Genomic DNA, 17,306 nt, shown 5'->3' on the forward strand with positions numbered 1-17,306 from the left:
GATGGACTTAAGCCCAAATAGTCCAAAACAATAAATTTATAGAAGGTGGGGTTGGAAAACTGAACTTTAATGAATCAGATAGCTACTAAAGTGGATTCAGATAAAAAGGGAATAAAGATAGACAAGTTTAAACTAGAGAAAATCATCCTCAGCACAGTTCAAGGAGACTAGTTCTTATATATTTCTTCCAAATTTGATTACAAAGTTAGGTCCTTGATGGCTACAATGCTTCTTTTTTTATCTTTCGATCCCCCTCTCTCATTGCCCTCTTCTTCCTTTATACTACCTTCCACGTGCAAGTCAGATGGTTGGTGTTGATATTTGTCTCATCAGCACCTTCCTGAAGTCCTTGTATAGTAGTTGAAGGCTGAAAACCACTGTTCAGGTATCACTTCCACATTAATGCGGTCAGAGAGTTAGCTACAGAGCATTTAATGCGGTGGTAGTAGCTTTTCCTCAGATATTTGTAGCTTTCCTTTGCCCTGTTCCTCCCTGATACTTATCCTTATCCACGGAACGGTCTGGAATATTGCACTTGATGGCAGACCACATCTTCTCACCTCGGCTTTGCTCCGTCGAGGTGATATTCCTCCTTGGACTTCTCTTGGGCAATCATAATCAGACCTTACCCCTTTACTCACCAACACGGACCCGTATGACAATGTTCATTTGTTCTCGGACTGCCCAATATTTTCGGGTTGGGCACCTAGCCCAATACCCATGCAAGTACATACTCCTGGGCATTTCACCCCTACAATCACCCCTCGGAATTCTCCTTTCTGGCTCCTCGGGAAGAAAAGAGGATTTCGATGTCACCATAATTGCTCCGTGCTTGTCATATCTTACCTTCTGATTTGCGCATGCGCCTTTTTAACTACCCAAGGCACGCTCCTGACGCTTCGGCATCTGAGACGCGCCTTCATTAACTTTTTACAGCTCTATGCTCCCCACGTTCTACGACGCGATGTGGATCTAACGGCTGAGGATTTTGCTAGAACCTGAGCGGGAATTTTCCCACTTCTAACTCTCTCCTTGATATAAATACTACTCAAATCAATCACTCATCTCACTTTAGCATTCATATCATTTTAGTACACATACACTGAACCTACAAGCTACCCCAACTCACTCGTGCCCTCACAAATACCAAAAGCCTGTCGGAGGATACTTTTCTTCTTTCTGTAAGTCTCCATAAACCTTTACACTTTGTTTTTCCATATATTTTTCTTTTTTCTGTACTTTTCTTCTCCTCGACTCCAATTTTTTTTTTTTTCTTTCTCAATCTTTTTAGTTCCTCCAAACCTTTCTAGGGATGGGTAGATTTAAAAGTTTGGTAGACTCCAAGGAGGGAATAGAGAGCTTTAGAGCTTTGTATAGGATCCCATCGGGAGTGTTTATTAGATACTGTAAGGAGGGAGAGTGGCATGAAAAAAGGTAAGAGGGAGAAGTAGTGATCCCCATGATTGTGTTTATAGAGGGTGGGATGAGGATTCCCATAGGAGCCATCACCAGGGACTACCTCAGGGCTCATAGGCTAGCTCCCACTCAATGTGCCCCAAACATGTTTAGAATATTAGGGAGTGTAGACGCCCTTAACAAAAGAATGGGCTTAAGGCTGACCCATCACGATGTCAACTGGATCTACAACCTCCACCACCTAAAGGGGCAAGGATATTACCTCAAGTCTAGGTACCCTGAGGTCAGCCTCATTTAGTGCCTTTCTGATTCCAATAAAGGTCTAAACAAAGACTTCCTAATTGTATCAGGTGATTGGCATGATGGCCTTCCTTGCCCAACGAGAAAGGGCAACCAGGTGGGGTTTTAGGTCTAGGTTTGTATAATTGTACATAAATTTCCCTTTGACTTGTTTTTTTTTTTTTTTTTGCTAACAATATCTTTCTGTTTTCCCCCATGGTTTCGTAGATAAGAATGTCGTTGTGCCCAACTTCAGTCTTGTGAACCAGCCGAGTTTGGATAAGATCTTGAAGGCCGAGGTGTTCGTCTACACAAACGGCCAACTCAAGGTGGCTCATCTGATCTTGGACTACATTCCAATCTCCAAGAGCTTCCTAGTGCCAAAGTGTGTCATTAAGGCCAGAGATCCACGTCTTCACCGGATTAGCGTCACTACTCCAAGCTTTCTTCTCATTGGCCCCATTCCAGAAGGCACACTCACCACTATGCCCATACCCGAAGGCGTACCAAAAGTAGCCTTGCCATTACAACAGACTACTGGAGTGGCCACTTCTTCTAATCCGGCCAACATAGAAGAAGAAAAAGAGAAAGAAATAGTTGAAGTATCTGATTCCGAGGACAAATTTGAAGTCTTCAATCAACCTTTGTTCCCAGAAACTTCAACTAGTGACCTCGGCCAACCGTCCACTCCAATACTAGACGAGATGGGGATCCAACGGAAGCAGAGATCTTCCTTACAGGAACTGCCAACCAGGGAGGGACGCGCCTGGGAAGGCAGCCCAGACAAAGATTCCCACCCCCCAACCTGTCTTGCCCCTCCGACTTGAACCTACCGACTTAAAAAGAAAAAGGGAGCCAAAGGGCAAGGAGGTGGTGGAAGTTGGAAAAACCCACCCCTCTTATAAGGATGAGGCCTAAAGAGCAGCTAAGCAAGCCAAGCTGGGGCAAAGGGGCGCTAAGAAGAGGAGTGATCCTTTAGTCGCACCTCCAGCCTGGACCCTAACCCCAATGCTAGATAGAGCTCTTCTGCCAACCAATGCCTCCATCAGGGACTTTCTAGGAGGAACGGTAGACTATGTGGCCGACTCGGTGGAGCAGGCTCTGCTGCTTCCTAAGGACATGGCCAAGCTTCGGTCCATAAGGAGGCACGAGGTCTTCCTTAACTTGAAGAGGTACCTTGCCATGGTATGTCCTCTACTTGGCCCCTCTTTCTTCTTATTTTTATTTTTTATTTTTTACTTTCCTTTCTTTCTTTTCCTAATCCATGTTTCTTTCCTCGGCAAGCCGTTCTAGCCTTATTCCAGGTGGAGGAGATAACGAATTATTGCCACCAACAGATGAAGGAGGTGGAAGGAAGGCGCAACACCGCTGTGGAGGCCTTTAGTGTGGCCGAAAAGAGTATTCAAGAGCTCAAAAGTAAGCTGCTCGAAGAGGAGAGGGAAAGAAAAAGTGCTGCGGTTGCCCTTGATAATGCTAAGAGGCAAGTTGAGGGTCAGCGCGTGCTTCTTCGCTAGGCTGAGGACCAACTGGTTGCCTCTAAAGCACAAGTGACAGCTTTGAAGAAAAAGTTGGAGGAGGTCGAAAAGGCCAAAAATCAAGCCGAGAAGGCTAGGGACGAGGCAGAGAAAGTTCGGGAGGAGGCAGAGCAGCAAAGGTATGACATTGGAGTGGCTGAGACCGAGGAATCCCTTAAGGCTGAGGTCTCAGGGGTATGTAGGACTTACTGCTTCCAAGCATGGAATGAAGCTCTCAACCAAGCTGGGGTTAAGGCTTCTTCTGTGCTTAAGAAGGCAGAAAGTGTCTACTACCCTCCAGCCATTTGCGCCTCCTCCTCCAGCAGCTCCAAGGCAGACGCCCCTCTCGAGGTGGCCGATTCTGAGAAAAGTAGCCCTAATAAGGCCCCTCCCCCCTCTAGTAGCCCTCCAAAAGTGGCCTAGCAGCCTGGGGTGAACGGAAAAGAGGCTGAGGTGACAAAGGTAGTGGCCCCTAATGCCACCAAGCCCCCAGCTGCTCCCCAGGATCCTAATAAAGACAAGGAGGCACCTAGGATGGAAATTGTTCCTGCAGCTCTTCTAGTACCTACCAAAGGTGACTCCAAAGGCACAGGCCAAGGATCCTTGGAGGCCGCAGTCCCACAGTCCTAGGCCCCGCCTCAAGGAAAAATTGTACTAAAAAAGAAGTAGAATTCAAAGCTATTCTCTTTTTCTTTCTCTTCTTTGTTTTGTTTTGTTTTGCAACTTTTGTTTTGGTTTTCATAGTTTGTAACCAAGTTGCCCCCTTCTATTCTATTTGTTTTGCTTCAAAGCTTTTTTTAATGAAAGTTATGCATATTTTCTTTCTTCCTATGATTCTCGTACTGGAGTTGATACAACATCTATCTTATCTAACACTTAATAAACGTAGTAATAAGGCAAAACTCCTCTCATTAATATGCATAAGTAACAGAAAAGTTATCTCATCTCATATGATCAGCAGCAAAACAAGTTAAATTTATTAAGTCCATCATCTCGGCAAAGTATAATTGTAACTTTAAAAACATACATAGTAGGGTAGCACATATACAGGTTCAAACCTACCCAGTAGTCTAGTCATTAGGAGGTTTGAAGGACCAGAGGAATGATTAATTCTCAAATAGATACAGATATGCCTGCAATGCTTTAAGTGATGCTCATGAGCATCCACTTGAGCATGTTATCACAATGAAAGACTTTGCCATTTAGAGTGGCTAATCCCATTTGACATTTAAGTAGTTAATAAGAAGTACTAATTTACCTCAATCATGTAGCCCAAGGAGTCTGAAATAACTAAGGCTTTGCCTCAACACTTGGCAAAATGATAGGAATTATTAACTTACCCCAAGTAGATGGTCCGAGGAATCAAACAACTGGGGTTCTGTTTAGTACTTAAATAGATGTCAGAGAGTATTAATTTACCCAAAGCATGTGATCCGAGGAGCCAAGCATGGCTAAGGTTTTGTTTAATTCTTAAATGGACGTCAGGAATTATTAATTTACTCAAAGCATGTGGTCTGAGGAGCCAAGCAAGACTAAGGTTTTGTTTAATACTTAAATGGATGCCAAGAAGTGTTAATTTACCTTAAGGACCTACGATGTCTAAGCTCCATTGAGCAAATGGCCAAGTGCTGGACAGAGGATTAAGGACTCCTCCCGACTGGTGAATGTTTGGTGTAAATCTTTAACATTGGTCTCACTTCCTCACATATTCTTGTGATTCCTTCTGCATGCCTGGCCACTAATATCCCTGAATGAGGGCTCTATGAGACAAAGACCTACCTCCTGTGTAGCTCCCACAAATCCCTTTGTGTAACTCCTCAAAGAGTAGCTCTATAGCTTCAAGGTGTATGCACAGTAAGTATGGCCCAAAAAAAGAGCACTTGCACAATTTTTGGTCCTTGGACAGCCAAAACCGAGGAGCCTTTCTTCGCACTTTTTTAGCTTCCAACTTCTCCTCGAGCAAGATATCCTCCTTAAGAAATAGCACTATAGAATCCATACAGTTGGGGCCTACCCTGATTTGATGGATTTGGACCACGTCCCTCTTTACCTTAGTAGGCTTACACAAGTCTTCAACGAGTATGACCCGAGGTAAACCCTGTGCCGAAGAGGTTGCAAGGGTAGCCAAGGAGTCTGCATGCGTGTTTCTACTTCCAGGGATTTGTGACAAATTAAAAGACTCAAATCCAGACTGTAAGTGTCTAACCTGGTTCAAATATTCTTGCATTCTGAGATCTCTAGCTTCCAACTCTCCTTGAACCTGGCCCATAACTAGCCTTGAATCAGAGAATATTTCTACTTCTTTTCCACCCATTTTCTAAACCATGGTCATCCCTACCAGTAGAGCTTCATACTCAGCCTTATTGTTTGTGGCTAAGAAGCCCAATCTCAAGGATTTCTCAATTGTAATCCTCTCAGGAGATATCAGAACTAGCCCCACTCCAGATCTTCTATGGTTCGTTGCGCCATCAATGTATACCATCTAGGACAGAGGTTCTTGTAAGGAGATTGCACCAACTGACTTTTCATCCATGTTCTGCTTCTCTACTTTCTCTTCTAATGGGGTTTCCGCAAACTCAACGACTAGATCGGCGAGGACCTAACCCTTGACAGAGGTGCGGGGCATGTACTTGATATCAAAAGCCCTTAGGATCGTACCCCATTTGGCAATCCTCCTCATGTAATCAGCACTCCGAAGTAGAGATCTAAGTGGGAGTTGGGTTAGGACAACGACTGTGTGCGATTGGAAGTAGTGGGGGAGCTTACGCATAGCATGAACTATCGCTAAAATGGCTTTTTCCAGTGGTAGGTAACAGACCTCGGCCTCATGTAGTGACTTGCTCACATAATAAACGGGCCTATGTACACCACTATCAACTCGCACCAATACCAAGCTTACCGCATGAGAGGCCATAGCAATATAAGCAAATAAGACCTCATCCACCTTAGGACTAGACATGATAGGAGGCCGAGAAAGGTATTCCTTAAGCTGTTGAAAGGCCGAGACACACTCCTTGGTCCACTCAAATCTCTTCCACTTATTCAACAACAGGAAGAAGGGTCGGCATCTGTCTGCCGACCGAGAGATGTACCGGTTCAAGGTAGCAGTCATTCCTATTAGCTTCTAGACTTTTTTGGGATTCTGAGGTGGTTGTAGATTGTTTATTGCTTTAATCTAATCAGGATTGACCTCAATTCCACGATGAGTGATCATATAGCCCAAAAATTTTCCCGATCCGACCCCAAAAGAGCATTTAGAAGCATTGAGTCACAGCTTGTGCCTCCTCAAGATGTCAAAGATATACTCGAGGTCGTTAATGTGCTCAGATTCCACCTTGCTCTTGACTACCATGTCATCTATATAAATCTCAATATTTTTTCCTAACTGTGGCCCAAACATCCTGGTCATCATTCTCTGGTAGGTAGCCCCTGCATTCTTTAAACCAAATGGCATCACCTTGTAATGGTAATTTCCAACATGAGTGAAAAAAGCCGTCCTCTCTTGATCATCCAAAGTCAAAGGTATCTGATGGTATCCTTAAAAAGTGTCCAAAAAGCTCATTCGAGGATGACCTACAGTGGCATCCACTAGCTGGTCTATCCGAGGCATGGGGAAAGGATCTTTTGGGCAGGCCTTGTTCAAATCTGTGAAGTCCACGCATACCCGCCACTTTCCATTTTTCTTCTTCACAACCATAGTATTGGCTAACCATTCAGGGTAGAACACCTCTTTAATAGCCTCAGTCTGCTTAAGCTTCATCACCTCATCTCTGACAGCGTCAGAATGATCCTTGGATGAGCGCTGAGGCGGTTGCTTCCTGGGAGTGACAGATGGATTGATGTTTAAATGATGGCAGATGAAGCTCGAATCCACCCCCGGAGCTTCGTAAGCATTCCATGCAAACACATCAATGTTCCTCTTAAGAAATTTTACTAGCCATTCCTTCTCCTAAGGAGGTATTTGAGCCCCAACCTGAAAAAAATTCTCCGGATCATCACCCACAACAATTTTCTCTAATTCCTCGCATTTCGCCTCCTCGGCTGGTCTGTTGACGGGTAACACTGGAGCCTTTGATTGCTATAAACCCCTCTCAGTAGAGGCCGAGGACTTCGCTGCAAGCTGATGCATAATTCCAGCCACGAGGCACTGCCTAGCCATGGACTGACTCCCCACAAGCTCCTCGATCCGGTCCCCTGATGGATACTTCACTTTCAAATGCAGAGTTGAAGAAATGGCCCCTAGGGCATAAAGCTAGGGTCTGGCCACAATGGCCGTGTAGGGAAAGTATGCATCCACCACAATAAAGTCCACTTCAACCACCTCTGAACCTGCTTGCACAGGCAACCTAATCTGACCCCTCAGGATGACAACTTTCCCATCAAAACTCACCAAAGGTGAATCATAAGCTGTCAGGTCCTCAAGTTTTAAGTTTAGCCCTCTGTACAAATCAAGGTACATAATCTCTGCACCATTGCCCTAGTCTACCATCACCTTTGAAAGTTCAAAAACGTGTAAAAACACCTTTGAACGTTTAGACCCCCAAATTACAACTTAATCAATTCAAGCAATATGTCAAACAACTAGTGTGCGGAAACTTAACATATGCTATCATACGAAATTGATTAAATACTATCTAAGCCATAACAAAATAAAATCCACAGCAGATAATTTAAAGGCAAAGATAGAGGAAGGAAGATGCAAACACAAAGACAACACGCGATGTGTTATCGAAGAGGAAACCGAAGTCCTCGGCGAAAAACCTCTCCGCCGCCCTCCAAACGGTAATCAATCCACTAGAAAATATAGTTGGGATACAAGGACAGCAATAGACCCTCCAAGCCTAATCTACCCAGTGCACCTAAGCCCTCCAAGCTTCTTGCTCCAACGAGGTTGCGCCGAACCTTTTTCTTTTCTAGCTTCCCGGATTCCGCTACTAGACCGTAGCATCAACCAATGAAGATTGGCTCCTTCCTAACTGCTTCCCAGAAACCCAAACAACTGTCTCACAGTGATGATGATGGTGAGAACCAGGTTTGGTATAATGCCTCTCAAGGATTTGACAATGGAGAGGAAGAAAGTTGAGGAATTTGAAGAGATTCTAAGGTAGAGATTGTGGGTGAAACAATCTGGTTTTTCTTTAGGGTTTCTCTCTCAAAATTCTCTCTGGAAGCTCTCTTTCAATCGTGGGTAATAGGGGTATTTATACTGGAGTGGAGAGGAATGTGAAACGTCAGAATTCTACAAAACAAGGGTGGCTCGCGGCTTGACCTCGCGGCTTGACTAAGTCACGAGATCCAGTCGCGAGATAACCGTATGGCCAGTTGTCCTGTTTTGTCCTGTAGTGCTCCAGCTAGCAGACTGTTCACCTTCCAGCATGCTTGGCACGTGAGGTTGCTTCTGGCGGCTTGAAGCCGCGAGTCACCCGCGAGACCCAGCCGCGACACTCTGTTTTCTTGCACACTCTTGAGCAAACTTCACTCTATCTCACTCACTACCCTTACATCAAACCCACCTAAATACAGGGTTACTAAATGCTGAATTACAAGCAAATTTGGCACGGAATAAAGCCAATTAGATGGTTGAATAAATTCAACCTTACAACCTTCTTCATATTATACCTCCTATTCTGAGGGTGACCACCAAAGCATCATCGTGAGGTTGGATAGTTCCAACCTTGTCCTCATCCAAAAAGCTCAATGCCGGCCGGACCTCTACTCTAACCCTTTTCGGCTCAAGTTTTGCGTCATCGGTAGGTAGCTGAGCTACAGACATCATCCTGGAGGGCTGTGAGCCCGTTTTTCTAGGAGTAGCAAAGATGACGTTAATTGTACCAAAAGGGGGCCTTGAAGAAGCATTCCCCTAAGCCCTTGACCCTACTTGGTCTCCTTGCCCATTTGGCCTATACAAAAACTGTTGTAACCTTCCTTCCCTGACCAGTTGTTCCAAATGATTCCACAGTGTTCTGCAGTCCTCGGTGGTATGCCCTCGCTCCTAGCAGTATTGGCAATGGAGGCTTTGGTTGCGCCTTAAGGGGTCTCCTCCCATTTTGTTTGGTCATTTGAAGTATGGCTTGTTCTTTACCTTCTCCAAGACTTGATGTACTGCTTTTCGGAACATAGTGTTAACCACCTGAGGAGCCGCAGATCCAGATTGCCTAGCAAAATCCCTCCGGGGTTTGTTATTGTTGTATTTGTCCTACCTGAAATCCCCCCTCTCTTGAGAGATAACCTTACCCTTCCCTTTGCCTTGCTATTGGTCTTCCTCGACCCGCTTGTGTTCATCAATACGGTCCATAAGCCGACGAACACTTCTTACAGGCTTCTTGATCAGGGATTTTCTCAAATCATGCTCGGTGGGTAAGCCGACCTTGAAGGTCCTTATAGCCACGTCATCAAAATCCCCATCAATCTCATTAAACATTTCTCAATATCCGTTTGAGTACGTTTTTAAGGTCTCGCCTTCTCGCATGGACATGGATAGCAGGGAATCTAAGGGCCAAGGGACCCTACTACACGTAACAAAACGAGATCCAAATGCCCGGGTGAGCTCTTTAAAGGAATTAATAGAGCCTGCCCTTAGGCCATCAAACCACCTCATCGCCATAGGTCCCAGGCTGGACGGGAACACCTTGCACATCAAGGTTTCATTCTTGGAGTGCACGACCATCCTCTGGTTGAAATGGCTTACATGCTCCACAAGGTCGGTCCGACCATTATACATGCTGAACGTGGGCTGAGTGAACTGCCGAGGAAGTCACTCTCACTCAATCTTGGGCATGAAAGATGACCTAGAAATTTGGTTGAGCGCCCTGCTTATCGCATCATTTCCCAAGCCCCTAGAAGATGAGTTCCTTTCCCTATGTTCGTAATGACTATCCTCATCATACGAGAGGGATTCACTGGAGGGAGTTCTTGATCTATGTCAATAACTACCATCCTCCTCATCTTCATCAGAAGAGGAATCGGAGTTGGACGGAGTCCTCCCTCGTCGATCACGACGTAACATCCTTCGCAAATGATCAATCTCCCGCTACATGGCCTTGGTATCCTTCTCATGGGAAACACGACTTTGCCCTCAAGGTTAACTCCTGCTTGTATGGGTGGTATGAACACTTTCTTCGCGGTCCCCTCTTTGTTCGAGGTTAAGGAAATGATCCTGGCGTTGGGACCCCCTCAATTCCGCCTGGTGTGGCCCTGAACCTCTCATAGTTGAACGTTGGACTCACTATAACACCAGAACTTCTCACAGACGACACCAATTGTAAGGACCGGATTTGAGTCCTTAGCCCAAAAAGTGGATGGACTTAGGCCCAAACAGCCCAAAACAATGAATTTATAAAGAGTGGGTTGGAAAACTGGGCTTTAATGAATCAGACAGCTACTAAAGTGGATTCAGATAAAAAGGGAATGAAGATAGACAAGTTTAAACTAGAGAAAATCGTCATCGGCACAGTCTGAGGAGACCAGTTCTTATATATTTCTCTCAAATTTGATTACAAAGTTAGGTCCTTGATGGCTACAGTGTTTCTTTTTTTATCTTTCGATCCCTCTCTCTCATTGCCCTTTTCTTCCTTTATACTACATTCCCTTTTCATCTCTACCTTGCTCGTGCAGGCCAAATGGTTGGTGTTGATACTTGTCCCATCAGCACCTTCCTAAAGTCCTTGTGTAGTAGCTGTAAGGCTAGAAACTACTGTTCAGGTATCACTTCCATATTATTGCGGCCAAAGAGTTAGCTGCAGAGCATTTAATGCAGTGGTATCAACTTTTCCTCAAATATTTGTAGCTTTCCTTTGCCCTGTTCCTCCCTGATGCTTATCCTTATCCACAGAACGGACTAGAATATTGCACTTGATGGCAGACCACATCTTCTCACCTCGACTTTGCTCCGTCGAGGTGACATTCCTCCTCGGACTTCTCCTGGGCAATCATAATCAGACTTTACCCCTTTACTCACCAACACGGACCCGTATGACAATGTTCGTTTGTTCTCGAACTGCCCAATATCCTTGGATTGGGCCCCTGGCCCAATACCCATGCAAGTACATACTCCTGGGCCTTTCACCCCTACAATTTTCTTAACAACGAAAATCTTTCTTGCATTTATGAACTCTATTACCTAGGAAATAAAGTTTTTTTGTTTTCCTAAAATTTGAAGATGCCTATGATCTATATTCTATATCTTCACTTTAATCTTCAGTTAAATCAGTTAAAAGATATATAAAATAAATAAATAAATAATTCCGTTTTTTTTATGAAAAAAAAAAAAATCAGTTAAAAAGCCATTGTTTTGGAACTTCGCTAGCCCACCGCTCCACTCAAAGAAGACAAAGATGCTACTGTGCGGCCACTTGAAGCTATCTACATTATTTGCTTCTCTCTGTTTGAATAATTTTTCTCTCATTTGACAGAATTATGGAAAGTTAAGTTTATGTGAGTCTTCATTTGTGGAAGAATGGAGTCAAACAATCTTAATTGGGTTCCTTTTGGGCTTTGTAATAGCTAGGCATAGGTTTTTTTTTATTTTTTATTTTATTTGAGAATCAGGCATAGGCTTGTTAAAGAATCCGTTGTGTTTTCTTTGCATGGTACATATAGAGTTCCAAAGGTTCGTGTGGATATTGCATGTACTTTTAGGCTTTGTAATAGCTAGGCATGGGCTTTTTAAAGAATCAATTTACACTCCTAGTATATGAGTTCCACACAAGTCTAAAATCTAGCTCTTGAGAAAGAGAATAAATGCATTAATATTATTGCAATGGATTGGTGATGGAGGTGAAACGAAACACCTAAGTAGAGCTAAAAATTAAAATTTTAAAAGAAAAGAAAAAAAGAGAAAGAAAGAAAAAGAGAGGCACTGTCCAACATATTTTTTTGGATAGTTTGAGACCAATTACGTACGATTTGCAGTCTCTAAATTTTCTTCCGCCCCTCCTAAGAAAATTTTAAGGTCATTTATTCAACAAAGATTAGTTAAAAGTACAAAATTTTGTGGTTAAAAAAAGAAAGAAAGAAAACATGAGAGCTTACGTGGCTTGGCCTTATGGCCTATATTTACGGGACAAGAGTCAAAGAGCTATATTTTCTCATACATTTTTATTGATAATACATTACAATAGAATCCATATTTATAACGGGATTACAATATTATATATAAAAGTTTTAAAAAAAATTCAATTGCATATTGATTTTTTTTCTCAATCCAACAATTTTTTTTTTAATAATTAATCCCATAAATTTTATCTTGAAATCAATGTATTGATTTGGTCTTCAATGACTTTTTTTTTTTGTTTTTTTTTTTTTGGAGGGGAGGTCTTGTTCCTTTTCTACTGCTATGGGTGAGCCTTAGTGCCATTTTTTGTTTTTTTTTTAACTCTCTCTCTCTCTCTCTCTTCTCTCTCTCTCTCTCTCTCTCTCTCTCTCTCTCTCTCTTCTCTCTCTCTCTCTCTCTCTCTCTATACATTGAATGTTGCCTGCACTTGCAATTTCTATTAGCAATTTAAGAGTGGAATCTACATAATCATTATTGGACTACTAAAAATCATGCTAGTGAAGTTTATGAAATAGATTATCTAGTACCATTATTTTTTCCTTGATAAGTGTCTCATAAAATGTATGCTTTTCTACATAAACAATCGAAGGTTAGTACTGTCGTTTATCAACAAAGTTAAAGTGCTATTGCCACTTCCTTTTGAAAAGTAATTGATTTAATAGATTAAAAGTAATTGTTGAAAGCTTTTTGTTTCTCTTTTTCTTTTTCTTTTTTTTGTGGGTGGGGGGTGGGTGTGGGTGTAACACCTCGACCCAACTTTATAGTTAAACTATGTGTTTGAATGGTTAATTATTATTTTAAGCCACCTTCTTTCTATAATTAATAAAAGAGTATTTAATAAATATATTATTTTATAATGCCTTTGAATAAGAATTGTAAAGATTATAAATAATTGAATGGCTACTTGTATTATAAATATATACTAAGTATGTACAAAATTATATTAAATGGTTTAAGTTATTAGATACATAGTTGGTGTTTTAATTAAGCATGGTGCATGAGATGTTATAGTAGAATTCCACCCACACATGCAACCAATGGAAATTCAACACATATAATGCCAAAGCATCATGCATGTTGACACATGTTATCCCCTTAAACCCCAAAGACCAAGACTTGGCCGGCCATGTAATGAACAAGCTCCACCTAATCTCTTCCTTGACTTTGTCAAAGTAACTAGAACTTCCAAGAAACTCTCTTGCTCTCATTTCCCCTGGGTCCACTTAAATCAGAAATTCTCACCTCACTTTTCTCTCTTTTCTCTTAAGGAAAGAGTTAGAAGCTCTCTTGAGTCCCTTTTGTCAAACCCACGGGTCCAAACATAAAAAAAAAAAAGACAAGACTCCATCTCATTTCTTCTTCACACTCTCTCAAAGAAACTAGAAAACTCAAAGACTCTCTCAAGCTCTCTGCCTCTCATACTTTCGGGTTTGGCCACTAGGAAAGGGAAATCCTTTCATGCAAGAGTGATTCTACTTCTATTTCCCCTCAAGAACCAGAAACTTGGTAAGGGTTTTAGCTACTCTCATCTTAGAATCCATGATTTCTTCAAGGAATTTTTAGTAATGGTATTTGCGGTTTGTGAAATTAGGAAATCATGAACTTGTAAGTTTATATATAAATATAACTATAAATATAAATATATATATATATATATATATATGCTGTTTTAAGAAGTTTTGAAACTGTGTTGGTGATTTATTGAAAGTAGATTAGGGATTTTACTAATTAATGATTGTATATGATTAAGGAAGTAAGAAAAAGTTAGGATGAGTACTTTTGATGTTACTGCTGGGATTTTTGTTGTATTTAATTTTGCTCTAAATGGTTAAATGACTATATATAAGTGTTTTCTAACATTTCTAATGAATGTATAAAAATCCTCATATGATAATAAGACTATTTGCAATCATTTTATAATTTTACAAAAAAATGTTGCAAAGTTGTCACTGTGACAAATTCTATGTTTATGAATGATAAATTATGTATTGAATTGTATACAGTGAATTAGGATGCTAGGAGTAGTTCTTACAAATGCTAAGACACATATGGTTGTAATGGATCGAAGTGGTCTCACGACATTTGGATCAATATAAAAATAATGGTTTAATTTCTAAGTTGCATGAAATTTTGTCAAGACAGATTTGAGCATGTTGTACTATATGATTTTTAGTAAATTATGATTTTATGCTTTGACTCAGAAATTGATATGGTATTTATAGACATCCAGAGGAGTTGCTCTGTAAAATTGCATGACATTTGGATGTGTATGGACAGTCCATTTGTATTTTACAAAATGAGGCATGTGCTGCTGAAATGAGCAGTAAATAGTAATTGTTAACTTTGATTTTGAAGATTTAATTCTAAAATTAGGGTGAATGTTTTGAGCTATAATTTAATATGCTTGTCTTTTGGTATGTCTAGATCATAGATTAATTTTGTATAACTTGGTTCAAGGTTTAGTACTCAAAGGAGGTGTTCTAAACCATCCTACTGTTGTTTTTATGAAGCTGTCTTGTTCAATGCGTTGTATGTTACCATGTGAGTGTATATGATTATTTGACCATGCTTAAAAGAGTTTATGTTTATGCATGCATTATTGCCTAATCTCAAAGCACCTTTTGAAATGAAGTTGGCTCTTCTAGAGATATGATATGAATGTGAGAATGTTGGTTCTCTATGATTTAGTACATTATGTGGTTTAATGAATGTGTTTTGTGTTTATGGGAACCTCGATGAGGTGAGATTAGGATTTCATTGATTATGAAAGATAGGTTTTGAGATGAATGTGTAAGTTTATGATAAGGAGTAATTGATAGTAATAAGCTTTGATATTTGGTTTAGGTGTTACCAGTCCCCAGGTCTGAGCTCCTTCGACTTTTGGCTCTCAGTTCCTCTGCTTACAGGTAAGGGATAAGTTATATGGGCAGTTGGTAAGTCATGAGGTTATTTTAAAGTATATTATGCATTAAAGGTTTTTTATTAGAGGTATGACATATAATCATGTTTCAGACAAAGATATGTTCGTGAGCTTTTGAAACCTTATGTATATGATTTAAGCATATTGATGTCATTACTAATTTCCACGAACATGATGTTTAAAGAAAAAAATGGAAATGCTATTATTATGAAATGTTATGCAAAATAAGAAATTTCAGTATGATATAAAAGTATTAAATGTTTTCGGGTTATATCCTCTAGTAATCTAAACTCAGCCAGTAGGGGTTAATTATTGGCTTTCCATGGAAAATGTTATCTGTTTGGCCATTTAAAGTAGAGGAAATAGGGCTGCTCGTAACTTTAATCTGAACAAAGCCTTCTCCCCAATGTGTACGGATGGCGGGGAGGAACAAAACCTTGAGGGGATATACCATCAGGCCTCCCAAAGAGGACAATATCATACACACGGGGGCACTCAAATGTGATGAGGCCTTCTCTGTTGTGCATATGCACCAAGTACAGATTTATCAAATATGAACTAGCCAGTATGTTATGAACAACTATATTATGTTATTGATCATGAGAGAATGATTTTGTTTAAATGTATTATGAAAAGTTAAAAGCTCTCATGAAAAGAAGAAGTTTCTGATGAAAAGAAAAGCTATTCTTTAAAGATAAAAGTTTTTGAAGTTCTTTTGTGTTTTAAAGATAAAGAATTTGATGAAAATGTTTTAGTGTTCTATAAAGATAAAGCTTCTGATGAAAGTACAAGTTTATATTAAAAAGTTATCAGATATCTGTTCTTTATGAAACGTTAAGTCTTATGACTATAGAAGTTATAATATTTTACGAGAAGAAGTTTATGAAAAAAGGTTTCGTTATACTTTAAAATGTTTCTAGTTTAAGACAAAGTTACCAATTATTTGATTTAAGTTAAAATGATTCTTTTGTAATGAGAACACACACACACACACATATATATATATATGTATGTATGTATGTATGTATATGATTTTAAATAATCAAAATCATATTTGGTGACTTTGTAAGAAATGAAGAAGTTCAATCCGAAAGGTTTTAGTAATATTATTCTGATAAGAAAAATGAGAACAATTATTTTCCTATGAAGAGTGTATAAGTTATTATTATGAATAGTATAAAATACTATGCATGAAAAGATGTTCTCCTATCTGAACATTTATAAAATGAAATGATTTGATTTACATGCATTCTTATTAAATTCTTATGTATCTTACCCTTACTGAGTTGTGTAGCTCACCCCTTCCACTCTTTCAGTCAACAGGTTATATTTTGGAGCAGAGGGAGCCTTAGTCGAGTTTATGGAAGGAGCTGGTTTTAGTTTTAAATGTATAAATCCCAAATTAGTATTTGATGTTTAGTTTTGTGGTATTGTGTATTTTAGGATCTAATGAAAGTTGTGTACCTTAAGGTATTAAGAGATGTATTATGTGAAAGTGTGGAAATTGAATGCCTGGTGGATTATGTTATATTTTGAGTACAGTGTAGATGTTCTGAATATCAAGTGAAAAGTTATATAAAGAAGAAAAGAAACAAGAATGAAAAGTAAGAGTGAAGCTTTTGTAAAAGTTTAGTTGGTTCTTGTTAATACCAGGTTTAGGCTTGATATTAACATGCTGGTTATGGTCACAAATCCGGGTATCGGGTTTGGGACGTGACAGTGGGGGTGTGGAGGAGCTAAACGACTAAGTGTCTTTCGTAGAATCATTCAAACTAGTTCAAGAGAGTTCACAAACAATAAACTTGATTACACATGCCTGAGAGAAATTTCATTTGTTATTAAGGACTACAAAACCTTGAAAACAAAGTGTCACAAGGTGCACCTCTGTTCAAGTTTTAAATTAGACAGTTCATTCACTAACTTCCAAAACCCAACTTAAATTCATAAATAAGGGCATATTTGATAGACTGTAATTGGCACTATAATGCAATAATATATTCCTATGGTTTAGCTATTCTTTAGTTTGTTTATATTTTTATTACAATGAATAATCATTCTTTATGATTAGCTATTCTTCATAATGAGGAATAATTATTACTCTCTAAAAAAATGTTGTATTAGGCTA

This window comes from Quercus lobata, chromosome 3 (assembly GCF_001633185.2).
Source record: "Quercus lobata isolate SW786 chromosome 3, ValleyOak3.0 Primary Assembly, whole genome shotgun sequence".
Taxonomy (NCBI): domain Eukaryota; kingdom Viridiplantae; phylum Streptophyta; class Magnoliopsida; order Fagales; family Fagaceae; genus Quercus; species Quercus lobata.